The sequence below is a fragment of the Schistocerca gregaria genome, chromosome 2 (genome assembly GCF_023897955.1).
Source record: "Schistocerca gregaria isolate iqSchGreg1 chromosome 2, iqSchGreg1.2, whole genome shotgun sequence".
Taxonomy (NCBI): Eukaryota; Metazoa; Arthropoda; class Insecta; order Orthoptera; family Acrididae; genus Schistocerca; species Schistocerca gregaria.
Window position 1 is genome coordinate 1,053,180,570 of NC_064921.1, and position 13,718 is coordinate 1,053,194,287.

Here is a 13,718-nt window from a genome sequence, read left to right on the forward strand (position 1 = left end):
GGCGAAGGCGGCCAATGCAAACCCTGTCGATCTCTTACGGGAATCGACGAAATACCACGAGTAAGGTGGGGGCACTGCACTGCTGGTGTGCGGATGCGCTGAGAATCTGGGTCTGATGGGAAGAATGCTGGGGCCAACCGTGCAGTTTGATGACCGCTGTGCCCCAATAGCTCAGTGGTCAGGGTGTCTGTCGAGTAGGCAGGAGACTGCGGTTCGAATTCCAGTCTGGCACAAATTTCTATCCTTCCCCATTCGTGTAAATCAGTGCTCACTTCCAGCCAATGTCTGTAATTCCTTTGTGTCTTAATGCTCAATAAATTGACTAACGACTTCTTCGAACAGCTGGTCCGAAAACCAATAAGCGAAACAATTGTTTTAGACCTCTTGATTACGAACAAACCGATCTTTTCGAGAATGTTACCAATAACAGAGGAATTTTCGTTCATGAAACTATGGTCACCAAGACAAAAAGATCATCAAGAAAGTTTGAAGAGTGTTTTTGTTTGGTCGAACTGATCACTCATTGTACGTTTACTGAAAGTTCAGATCTAACAAACGCAGAACAACTATGGCAGAAGCTGAAAGTCGTTACATATCGCGATCTAGATAAATACGCACCAAGACCCACCTTGGTTAAATGGTAGAACTCGAAGAACGCTGAGAAAAAAGAGTGTGCTGCACTCTCGCTGCAAAATACACTGCAGAAAAACTGATAAACAAAAGTCAATAGCGACTCGTGCATCCCCAAAGAAGTGGCATGTATGAGGCCTATTACAGTTTTACAGTCAGATACTGCGAAAGACCATCAAAAAACCCTAAGAATTTCTGGTCACATATAAACTCAATGACACCATCCATTAAATATCTTACGGATCTGTCTGGTGTTGAAACTGGAAACAGCACACAAAAAACAGATATATCAAATTTCGCATTCAAATATGTATTTACTCATGGGAATACCACCGTAAAGACGTTTCATTGTCACATATACTCACAAATGAGAGATCCTGATATTAGCACCCACAGTAAAGCTATAAGGTGAAGGAATTTCTGTTACACCTCACGTTGAATACACTATGGAACTAACTCCTTACCAGGCTCATATGGGGAAACTGCCAGTTTGCCATGGCTTTGCCTGTGCCTGCATTCGACACATATCTTGAACACACCTTCTCCACATCCTGTGCCCATCTCTTCCTCCCTCTGTCTGTCCACCTCATCCTGCCACCTCAATCCCCTCCTCCCACTGTTTCGGTCTCTTCATCTCCTCCTCCCCACTCTTTCTGTCTCTTCATCTCCTCGTCGCACTCTATTTGGCCATTTCCTTCACCTGTGTCTCTGACCATATCTTCCTCCCCCTCTGTCTGAACCTATCCTTCTCCCCTCTCTCTGACCATATACTTCTCCTCCCCTCCCTCTGAAGATTTCTTTCTGCCCCCTCTCTTTCCATCTCCACATCCCCCTCTTCCACTTTCCTACTGCCTGTCGACACCTTCCACCTGCCTCATACACTTCCACCACCATACTGCTCTCTGCCCATTTCTTTCTCCCCCTCGCTCAGTTCCTCCCCTCCTCTATGCTTCTCAACATGTCGCCAGTCATACACATTGGCATGTGTAACCCTATCCCCTGCAACACAGTTCAATAAAGCAGGCCAATACTACTACCACAGACAATTTTTGCAGAGCAGGCTACATGTCAGAGGCTTGAAGGTCATTTATTTGCCTCTGATATGCAGGGCACCATACAAAGCAGGCCAATAAAGCAGGCCGGTATTACTCCATCACCACACGCCGGTGATGCTGAGCAGCCTACATGTCGAGGTCCTGAAACTTGTTTATTGACAGTGACAAACAGGCTGCCCTGTATAGGCAGTCCAATACTGTTCCTATACAGCATGCCTGTCATGCAGGGCAGAGTATACAGCAGGGGCTGAGAAACGTTTTGTTGCCACTACCTCTACTCCCGTTGGAGCTAGGAGGTTCTAAACCCCACAGTGCTAATACACGTGAGGAATGATGTGCCTGTACCAAATTTGGTTGAAATCAGTATAAGAGTTCGGTAGGAGATCCTAGACTTACTCATATAGACTCTTCTTTACATATATAACAGATTTCTTGTTCAGTAAATACTTTCACGTGAATAGAAATCAATGCAGGTTACTGCTGTTTATAAAAAGGCTCAGAAATCGGATGCACAAAATTACAAATCAATACTGCTGACGTCTGTCTGTTGCAGGATCCTAAAGCGTACTCTGAGCTCAAAAATTGACGTTTGTGGAGAAAAACGAGAGTCATCATAAAGTTTGGATAAACTTCTGAAACTGAACCACACTGTCAACTGGTAACCAAGGCACAATGATATAGAGTATATTGAGAAGCCAGCACATTACACTGAATAGGAAATGTTACAGAAACGAAAGTAGCATTGTCATTTTTCCTGTTTACCGTAGTTTCTTAGTTGCTTCAAAATTCGCGGATGCATATTCCATCTATGCAACTAATTGAAGGTAGTTTGTTTCTTACCATACGCGTTTCCCTTCTTTTATCTGTGGAGTATCTACACTGCCCTGTAATTCACCTTTCTTTTTATACATATAATAAACGTATTATTTTGGTTACATTTCGGATCTCTGTTTGTTATTGTTTTGGTGGCTGGCATGATCAGAGTGTTATTGCTTATACGGATTTTGTCCCTGAGTACCTTCTTTTCCATTGCATTGGCTCTTTGTATGTGAAAGTTTCCTTGCAATGTCAGGAGCTTTTTATTGTGATTATTCACTCTGATAACTGTTGTGTCTCGTTCCCTGTTGGATGGTTCGTCTGCATGTTTTATCAGGTCTTTGGAAACGCTAGAATGGCTATTTTCAGATTTCCAACTTGCAGCTTGGGGACCCCATTGAATCTCTTTGGAAGCCCATCTTCTTGTAAGTAACATTCCTTTTCAAATTAGAAGTAATTCTATGATGTGGTAATTTTCTGATGTGATGGCTTCCAGTGGTATTCCCAATACCAGGAACACTGGCAAACATATTCATCAACCACAAAGAAAACTCAGTCTTTGATACAGTCATCACAAGAAAGGATACAATATTGTTTACTGGTACAGATAAGTGGGTGACGTAATCTGTGTAGTAGATGGACCAATAGAAAAAGACAATAAATTTCGTTCAGACATAAACAACATACGTAAAAATATTCAGTGCACCATGGAAAAGGAAAAACAAAAGCAAATACACTCCTGGAAATTGAAATAAGAACACCGTGAATTCATTGTCCCAGGAAGGGGAAACTTTATTGACACATTCCTGGGGTCAGATACATCACATGATCACACTGACAGAACCACAGGCACATAGACACAGGCAACAGAGCATGAACAATGTCGGCACTAGTACAGTGTATATCCACCTTTCGCAGCAATGCAGGCTGCTATTCTCCCATGGAGACGATCGTAGAGATTCTGGATGTAGTGCTGTGGAACGGCTTGCCATGCCATTTCCACCTGGAGCCTCAGTTGGACCAGCGTTCGTGCTGGACGTGCAGACCGCGTGAGACGACGCTTCATCCAGTCCCAAACATGCTCAATGGGGGACAGATCCGGAGATCTTGCTGGCCAGGGTAGTTGTCTTACACCTTCTAGAGCACTGTTGGGTGGCACGGGATACATGCGGACGTGCATTGTCCTGTTGGAACAGCAAGTTCCCTTGCCGGTCTAGGAATGGTAGAACGATGGGTTCGATGACGGTTTGGATGTACCGTGCACTATTCAGTGTCCCTTCGACGATCACCAGAGGTGTACGGCCAGTGTAGGAGATCGCTCCCCACACCATGATGCCGGGTGTTGGCCCTGTGTGCCTCGGTTGTATGCAGTCCTGATTGTGGCGCTCACCTGCACGGCGCCAAACACGCATACGACCATCATTGGCACCAAGGCAGAAGCGACTCTCATCGCTGAAGACGACACGTCTCCATTCGTCCCTCCATTCACGCCTGTCGCGACACCACTGGAGGCGGGCTGCACGATGTTGGGGCGTGAGCAGAAGACGGCCTAACGGTGTACGGGACCGTAGCCCAGCTTCATGGAGACGGTTGCGAATGGTCGTCGCCGATAACCCAGGAGCAACAGTGTCCCTAATTTGCTGGGAAGTGGCGGTGCGGTCCCCTACGGCACTGCGTAGGATCCTACGGTCTTGGCGTGCATCCGTGCGTCGCTGCGGTCCGGTCCCAGGTCGACGGGCACGTGCACCTTCCGCCGACCACTGGCGACAACATCGATGTACTGTGGAGACCTCACGCCCCACGTGTTGAGCAATTCGGCGGTACGTCCACCGGGCCTCCCGCATGCCCACTATACGCCCTCGCTCAAAGTCCGTCAACTGCACATACGGTTCACGTCCACGCTGTCGCGGCATGCTACCAGTGTTAAAGACTGCGATGGAGCTCCGTATGCCACGGCAAACTGGCTGACACTGACGGCGGCGGTGCACAAATGCTGCGCAGCTAGCGCCATTTGACGGCCAACACCGCGGTTCCTGGTGTGTCCGCTGTGCCGTGCGTGTGATCATTGCTTGTACAGCCCTCTCGCAGTGTCCGGAGCAAGTATGGTGGGTCTGACACACCGGTGTCAATGTGTTCTTTTTTCCATTTCCAGGAGTGTACATTTCTTCGATATAACAATAAAGAGAGACAACAATAAACACACATCTGACATCTTCAGAAAGCCAACAGACACAACTATACAAGCAGAGAACACAAACACCTAAGAACCGCACAGACACTACAGCAGACACGGAAACATAAAACAATAACACTCATGATTTGAATAACAGAAAAGATGGTATACTTTAACATACAAACTCAAAGCAAACAAAACAATATAGCAAATATATTAAAGAAACAGCGATTACACATAGTTTATGGAGTAAGAAACACACTCCAATCACATTTACAAACAGATAAATACGAAGGAGCAGTTGTATATCAGCTACAGCGTCAAAAATGTAAATCAGTATACCTGGGGATGATAGGTAGGAACTTGAAAACTAGATATAAAGAACATATAAGAAGTTGGAAATATGAAAATAGCCTTTCTACCTTTGACAAACACTTGATAAAACATGGTCACGAACCATCCAGCATGGAACGTGAGACGACAGAGTAAATAATCGCAACAAAAAGCTCCTGTCATTGCAAGAACACTTTCGCATACAAAGAGCTATTGCAATGGAAAAGAAGGTACTCATTGATCAAATCTGATCATGCTACACATCAAAACAATAACAAACAGATATCCGAAATGTAACCAGAATAAGTAATTAATGAATATTTCTCTAACCCCCTTCTCTCTCTCTCTCTCTCTCTCTCTCTCTCTCTCTCGCTCTCTCACTCTCTTTCACACACACACACACACACACACACACACACCAAATGAAAAGTATCCAACCACGCGCACAACACAAAGACGAAAGATAAACAGACAGCGACAGTTGGCAACACTACACACTGAGAACAAACCACATGCTGAACACAAAATACAAAGTGCAAATGATGTATAAGACGTGTTGAATGTGGATGAAAGAACACCGGATATCGGCCAACTGGATCATGGAGGCTAATGAACACATCTCCAGGACTACATGCATTAGCTAACAGCGCTGGAAGTCGTAACACTGACCGATAATTTCACGTCACCAAAATTTTTGCTATAAAAGTTGATTCTAAACTAAAAAACAAGAGAAAAACAAATCAAAATGTAACAAACTAGGGTATTGTAACTGTTATATAATGCCTTTATTATATGTATAAAAAGAAACAGGTATTGCAGAGCACTGAAGATGCTTCACAAATAAAAAAGCGAAACGCGTATGGTAATAAATGAACTGCCTTCAAGTAGTTGCATAGACGGAACATACATCCACGAAAGTAGCATCTTGTATAACACAAGGACGCGTAACAGGAAGTCTCAAGTTTTCAACATACATAAACGAAATATCAGGCAGGAGTAGCTGGTCTTCAAGAATGTTCGTCTGCGATGTTGTTGTCTAAAGGATAGAATTACTGTTGGCCGATCGAAAGATAGTGGGGAAGAACTTGGACAAAATTTTCATTTGGCGCGATGAATGGCAGCTTCGGGTAAATTTCGATAGTTGTAACATAATCCCTGTAACAAAGGGAAAGAAGATGATCACATTCAGTTGCACGATTAATGGCAAATAACTCGAGAGCGTCACACCACTTGAGTGATTGGGGGTATACTAAAAAGCGATATAATACGAGAGCAGTATTAGGCAAAGCGAATGTAACATTTAGATTAATTGGAAAGCGAGCCATTCCGGGTAGTATCACCGGAATGGCTGCCCTGTATGTTTGACCCTGCATGTAACTAAGGTTAAGGCCGGCGCGTGGTGTATCTGCGAGTAGTGCCGCAGACAACGGGTGCAACAGGCGGGCATAGCGGGCTTCGGCAGCAAACAGACTGGCCTAGGCGTCGCAGGGCACGCCGGCTGACCGAGGCCACAGCAGCAACGCGCCAATCAAGCGCAGGCCGCCAGCGGAAGCGTGACTGGGCTTTGGACGTGGACGCGACTGGCACCTGGATCCTATTCTGAGCTCTACGGCAGACACTGGGATTGCTGCAGTGAAGCTCAACTTGGTGAGCGACTTTCCGAACATGTACGTGCACCACGGGCATTGTTGCTAGAAAAGGTTTTAGCCCGGTAGTTGACGCTGGAAGTGACTCGTGGGATTTTGCACACAAGCTCACGCATATTACGGGAATCCCATGTTCGTTAGATGTGTTAGACGAGTTTACGTTGGCCACAGCCTGTGTTACATTTGTTTTAATTGGCGGGTTTGCGAATCCATGCATCGAATTGCAGTCATGGCTAGTTAGAATTACGAAACACCTTGTTGTGTGTTTTGGTTATTGATTTAAATGTATGTGTTTAATCCGTTGGTACATCTGGTTGCTCCTGTTTATCTGAAAGCCTCTGATATAGCTCGTGCAGTTGTAAACTTGTTTGTTCGCATTGTCTGAATTGCTTCCTTGTGCAAGCATCAGCCAGTCTGTTTTTCTAGTACTAGTTTAGCATTTTTTGATTAAACTGTTTTTGTGTGTGTCTATAGCCTGATTTTCATGCATTTTTAATGCTTTCTGGTTGCATAAACAGACACTGTATCGTTGTTTTATTTTGGCTATATAAATGCTTGTATGTGAGTGTATCATAGTTCAGCCACTACTATCACATGCGTATAAGATTTCATTATTAAAAGTGCACGCATCCAAAACTTTATTAATCACAGATCTAGTTTTTTTGAAGATTTATTTTACTGACGATGGATTGATTGTGTATCATAGTTTAGCCATTCTATCAAGTGCTTATAAGATTTCATTGCCAAAAGTGCACAGATTCAGGAACTTATTAATCAGAGAGTTATTTTTTAAAAGCTTCATTTTAACCATGTTGGTCTGATTCACTTTTCTGTATGTATGAGTTAAAGTGCACACCACACATTACTGCCTATGGTTGTCATTGCCATCTGGTATGTATTTATAGGTTCTTGTAATGCCTTAATGTTTTCTTAACTGTAAAAAGGTTTACCTGTGTCTGATGAGGCACTGTTTGCCTCCAGTTCCCACAGCTAAAAGGTCGGTTCATCTGTTCAACGGAATTAGCCCTGGCAGTCTCCGCTCCTGCCACCCTGTCTTATACACAAGAATATGACTGAAACGTTCCGATTTCTCCACTTTGCACTCCTTTTTTTTTGCGTCAACAGCTTCACTCTACCTCCAATATGTAAACTGGAATGGCAACAGTAAAGTACTAATAAAAGTAGACAATCGATAAATAAACATGCATTCAAGAAAATGGTTTTCCCGTTTCAAGGAACATCGTTTTGACGTTAGTGACTCTCCACGTTCAGGAACAGCTTCGAGGTTTGATGAAGATCGCTTAAATGCATTCATCCACCATGATCCACGTCAGTGCACTCGAGAACTGACAGATATTGTGTACCGTGGTTCGTCCACCATCGTGCGGCGGTTGCACGCAGTGGGGAAGCTTCAAAAATCTGGTGTATGGGTATCGCCTGCTCCAAGCCAAAATTACAAAAATCAGCGGCAGCCATATGTGCATCTCTGCTTGTTCGTCATTAATTGACTCGTGAAGAATACCGACCACAGCTGCCATGTGTCGTTACTGGTGACGAGAGATAGTGTCTTTATGCTAACATAAGGAATAGAAAGGAACGGTTGAGGCGAAACGTAACGGCAACTCCCCGTATAAAGACGTGTGCGCATCCACAAAAGGTAATGTTACGCCTGTGGTGGAACAGTTGTTTCGGAGATCGTTCCAAAAAGTCTTGGGGAGAAGAAGCGCTAGATATTCATTGACATCGCACACTCTAAACAACTATCTTTTAACATTATAACCAGGATTACCGTACTGGGTCGAGATAAAAGCCCACGAAAACTCCGCCAAGACAAAAGAAAGTCATTGAACGCAACGAGTAAAGAAGAGTTTTACATTTATTTTTTGTGTACTGAGATTATAAAGATGGTCCTTGACGAAGTTCGGCAGTCACCATTAACTAAATGTATACTTGTGGAAGTAAAGACTAGTTTTATGCTACGGAAAGTGTACAAAGAATTAAACTATGGCGCTTAGTTGCAAAACATTTAGCTCCAAAATACTTCAGTCAGCACAGATCATTATTACAATATAAAAATAAGACTGCTTCCTGAACAGCTGAAAAACATCACAAACCGTAAGTATAGTAACTGATGTAAAACTAAAATGTTTTGTAGAAATGCAAAGTATTCTTCATTTGTTGTGTCTCAAATATGAATATTTTGTTTAGTCAGAATAATTATTTATTTTTTGCTGTAAATGTGACAAAGGCATATTTTTATGTCTAATATTACACCAGAAGCGGCAGGCTGTCAGTGAAGAGACATGTGCTAGATGGACTGAACATGACACCTCATGAACTCTAAATTTTCTAGAAAAATAACAGTATATCAATAACTTCAAAACGTAAATGCAGTTACTTCTGGTTTCTAGAGATTACTTTTCATCAAGCAAGACCCGTTCCTACTCTCAAGATGCACTGCGTATGTTCTGAGTAGGTTAGATTTATGAAGAGCTTAAGAGCTTTAGAGGGAAACGTTACACACTGAGCGAGCAGAACAATCGTAGCACGTGTAGCCGAGCATTATAACCAGACACTGCTGGATCCAAGGCAGAGGCAGCGCAGAATGCATTCCACCCACGCAGTACCATGACCCCTGCTGTCACAGCATTATACGACTCGTGAACAAAGAAACTGAAATTTGGGAGTGGGCCTGTCTGTTCCTACATTAGGGAATGCTTATGTCACTAGAGAGCAATGAACTACAAAGACACTGCAGTGCAGATCTGTAACGTTTTACAACTGTATTCGGTAACCACAAAACTGTCGAGGTGAAGTTTTCCGTGGTAGATAAAAAAAGTCACTGCAGAGGGTACATAGAAAAAGAGAGATTAATCTAAACTGAAGAAGTGCTACGCAATGGTCATTGTTTACTTCGTATCAAACTCACTTAGAGAGTAGAAGCGTTGAAAGGTGATCTATTACAATACCGGAAGAAACTTTCGAATTCGTAACCATGTGTTCGATATTTTCGAGACGACTTGTCAGTAAGTAGACGCACAATGATAAGATAAGCTGTAAAATTTTGCTTATAACATCAAATAAAAGTTTACTTATGCTGCCACGGGATGGTAGGTCCGCAACTGTTCAGTTCTGAGGAAACTGAATACTTTTTTATTTTGTCCGACCTGTACTGTATTATATTGTATGGAACCGGGGACCTAGAAACGACGGAGAGGCTTCGTCCCCGCCGTAGCCCTCAGTGGTTCACAACCCCACAACAGGCCACAGCAGTCCACCCACCCCACCGCCGCCCCACACCGAACCCAGGGTTGTTGTACGGTTCGGTCCCCAGTGGACCTCTCGGGAACGTCTCACACCAGACGAGTGTAACCCCTATGTTTGCGTGGTGGAGTAATAATGGTGGACTCGTACATGGAGAAAGTGTTTGCGCAGCAATCGCCGACATAGTGTAACTAAGGCGAAGTGAGGGGAACCAGCCACCATTCGCCGAGGCAGATGGAAAACCGCCTTAACAACCATCCACAGACTGGCCGGCACACCGGACCTCGACGCCTTCCCGCCCGGAAATCAGTGCGTTAGAGCGCCATGCTAACCAGTCGGAAAATTGGAGGAGCTGGGATTTGAATCCAGGACTTGTCCGTCTTAGTTGCACTGATATAAAATTCTGATACAGTGGTTACCAGTTTCGGGCTGACACGCCCATCTCAAACCATATACCTAAAATTACAAAGTACATGTCTTACAATAACATGTAAATACAGTATGTATGGCCGTATTACAGGCACTCATATGTTTATAGTCATACCTTGCTATTAACCGTAATTATTCATACAGTACGGTGCCAAACGGCACCAACAGTTTCTGTACAGCAAAGTACATCCTCATTGATTTAGCCTATGTGTCTGTTGCAACTGACACATCCAAACTGACAAATATCTTCTTAGCATTTTATAACTGAAGTTAGTTCTGGATGCTTGCAGAGAAAAAGGAAAACTCGGTACTTCTCGCTAGTGTAATACAATGTGAACCAGCAACTACCCTTGGTACACGACTCAAGTAGGTCCCCAAGTAGCTACCAAGGCACTGCTGCATTCTGTTCCCTGACATGGCTCTGATGACGGTTAATGCATATAGTTCAGATTATGAAACACAAAACGTATTGGCCGGCCGAAGTGGCCGAGCGGTTCTAGGTGCTACAGTCTAGAACCGCGCGACCGCTACGGTCGCAGGTTCGAATCCTGCCTCGGGCATGGATGTGTGTGATGTCCTTAGGTTAGTTAGGTTTAAGTAGTTCCAAGTCCTGGGGGACTAATGACCTCAGCAGCTGAGTCCCAGAGTGCTCAAAGCCATTTTTGAACAAAACGTATTGCATGTTAGTTCCTAGGGTCGTAATACTAAATTTTTGATGTAGATGGCACATGAACGTGACGGCTACCCAGATTACTCGTCAGTGTAAAAAGACAATAATATGGAAATTGAGCACGGCCGCTCGGCACCAATCGTGAAAGAGAGTGAATGACCACAGGCGTGCCAAACACTTTCAAAACATCTACCAAGTGCCAAAAACAGTAGCAAAGTGTGAAAGCATTGGACAGATCAGGAAGGCCTCACTGCTATCCACAGCTTGTTTGAGCTGCGCTGTCAGACGCAAACCCGATAGCACATTACACCACTGAAATCTACGAGTGAATTGTGTACTTACACTGATCAGCTTCAATGAAATTTGTCATACATGACAAGAATATCAGGTGTATTATGGATAATAGTCCAACACATCGAACTCATCTGGTGGATTCACATAGAAAAATGTAATGTGAGACTACTAAAGAATAAAGGAAACAATGGGAAAATGCGCTGATGTGCATTTTCATACGTTTTTATCTTCATAGCTGCCATAGTTAATACACCAATAATAACGTCGTTTATTGCTTCAGTAAGTGTTACCGTCTTGTTTGAAACCGAGGTGATGTAAACAACACAAATTCGTGTCACAGACAGTTAATTCTAATCTCTTCAGGGAATCAGTCTTGCTTGTTGTCGATGTAAATTGGTATTCGCGAAGAATACTACTGTCGCAAATCCTGAGAGGTTTCCAGAAAGCCGGCCGCTGTGGCCGAGCGCTTCCCGGCGCTTCAGTCTGAAACCGCGCGACCGCTTCCGCCTCTAGTCCTCCCCCGGGCAGGGATGCGTGTGACGTCCTTAGGTTAGGTTAGGTTTAAGTAGTTCTAAGTTCTAGGGGACTGATGACCTCAGCAGTTAAGTCCCATAGAGCTCAGAGCCATTTCAACCATTTGTTTCCAGAACACGTATGATACGGAGGGTTAAGAGTAGTCTCTTAGTTGTGCTCTTTTGAATAGCGGTTGCCGCGCGGTCTGGAACGCCGAGTCACAGATTTCGCGGCCGCTTCCGCCAGAGGCTCTAGTGCTCCCTCGGGCAAGGATGTGTGTGTTGTCCTTGGAATAAGTTAGTTTAAGTTAGTGTAAAACGTTTCTACGTCTAGGGACTGATGACCCAACCAGTTTGGTCCCTATGGCATTAGAACTTAAAAAAGAGCAGTAGCGGAAGGAATTGATAAGATAGAGCTTTTGCAGGAAAACTGGAACTAGTGAAAAAAAAAAAACAGCTATATTTATATAAAATGAGCACTTTACTGCAGCAGCGTCTTCTTTGCACAGTAGTAAATACTGCCTTTACCATAATCGTAGCACCGAGCGAGGTGGCGCAGTGGCTAGCACACTGGACTCGCATTCGGGAGGACGACGGTTCAATCCCGCGTCCGCCCATCCTGATTTAGGTTTTCCGTGATTGCCCTAAATCGCTCCAAGCAAATGGCGGGATGGTTCCTTTGAAAGGGCACGGCCGACTTCCCTCCGCGTCCTTCCCTAATCCGATGAGACCGATGAGCTTGCTGTCTGGCTTCCTTCTCCAAAACAACCCAACCCCGTAATCGTAGCTGACGTATACAGCTCTCAACGTGAAACATGAGAGTACGTCCACCTTTTGCATGAAGCGACCATTTTGAACTGAAATACGTTTCCTAACTCCAAACCACTCCTTCTGTGGTAATTATTCACAATATCTGATTGAGATGACAAGAAAATATTACATGGATGGAGCAGATGCAACACAGTTCGACAGCCGGAAATCATTCTCATACCAACACAACTGCCAAATAAGGCGTACGACGTGAGTCCTTCACTGCGTTAGTGGCAAGAAGATTCCATTTTCTTGGCAGGAATTCTTCACGAACGGATGCGGATACAATGCAGTCAGAAAGAGAGATATGGCGGTATGCCTATACGTATAAGAAGAGCAGAAAACCTAATTGCTAACCCTTTGAGTAGTATTCCCACGTCTGTGATTCGCATAATGGTTAAAGCCCATTTATTACGACTGTTTATGCTTACCGACTATTACCTACATCATCAAATAATAGCAGGAACCGAGAGAAATACTTTCGGCGTAGACGCCTTGATATTTGAATTCATTTTCGGGTGTAGCGGGTTTTCTTTTTCAATAAAGCTATTGTTTCTATTTCCAGACAACATTTCATATCCTTTCTTCTGCAGCAGCAATTATTTTGCTGCCCGCATGGGAAACCACGCCTACGACTATCATCGTCCCATTTTCTGACCTCATACCCTCTGCATGGCCTTAGTTAATTTTACTACTGCCCATTACCTTTTTATAGGAAATTGTGCTTGTAAAAGCGCTCAGAACTGCTGAACAAGTCTTTCAATTTGCAGCACACTCCAGACCGAATGAAAGAAAATAATATTAAGAGGAGCAAGTTGACCATAGCGAGCATAGGGAGGGTTTGATGTAGTACCGTGAAGTTAGACCAATTTCCATCGAATTTAGTTCCAATAGACCAACATGTGATCTTGATACAGAAGCATCAGTGTACTCATATGGGAACTATTTCCAACGTGTAATTGACAGAATACCTGGTTACGTTAAGTAGCGTTTCGCTTGCGGCCATCACTAATTTTAATTTCAGCTTATTCCTTGAGGACGCACTGCAATGTTTTCGAACTTTTCTCGTTGTTTCCTATCTCAGAG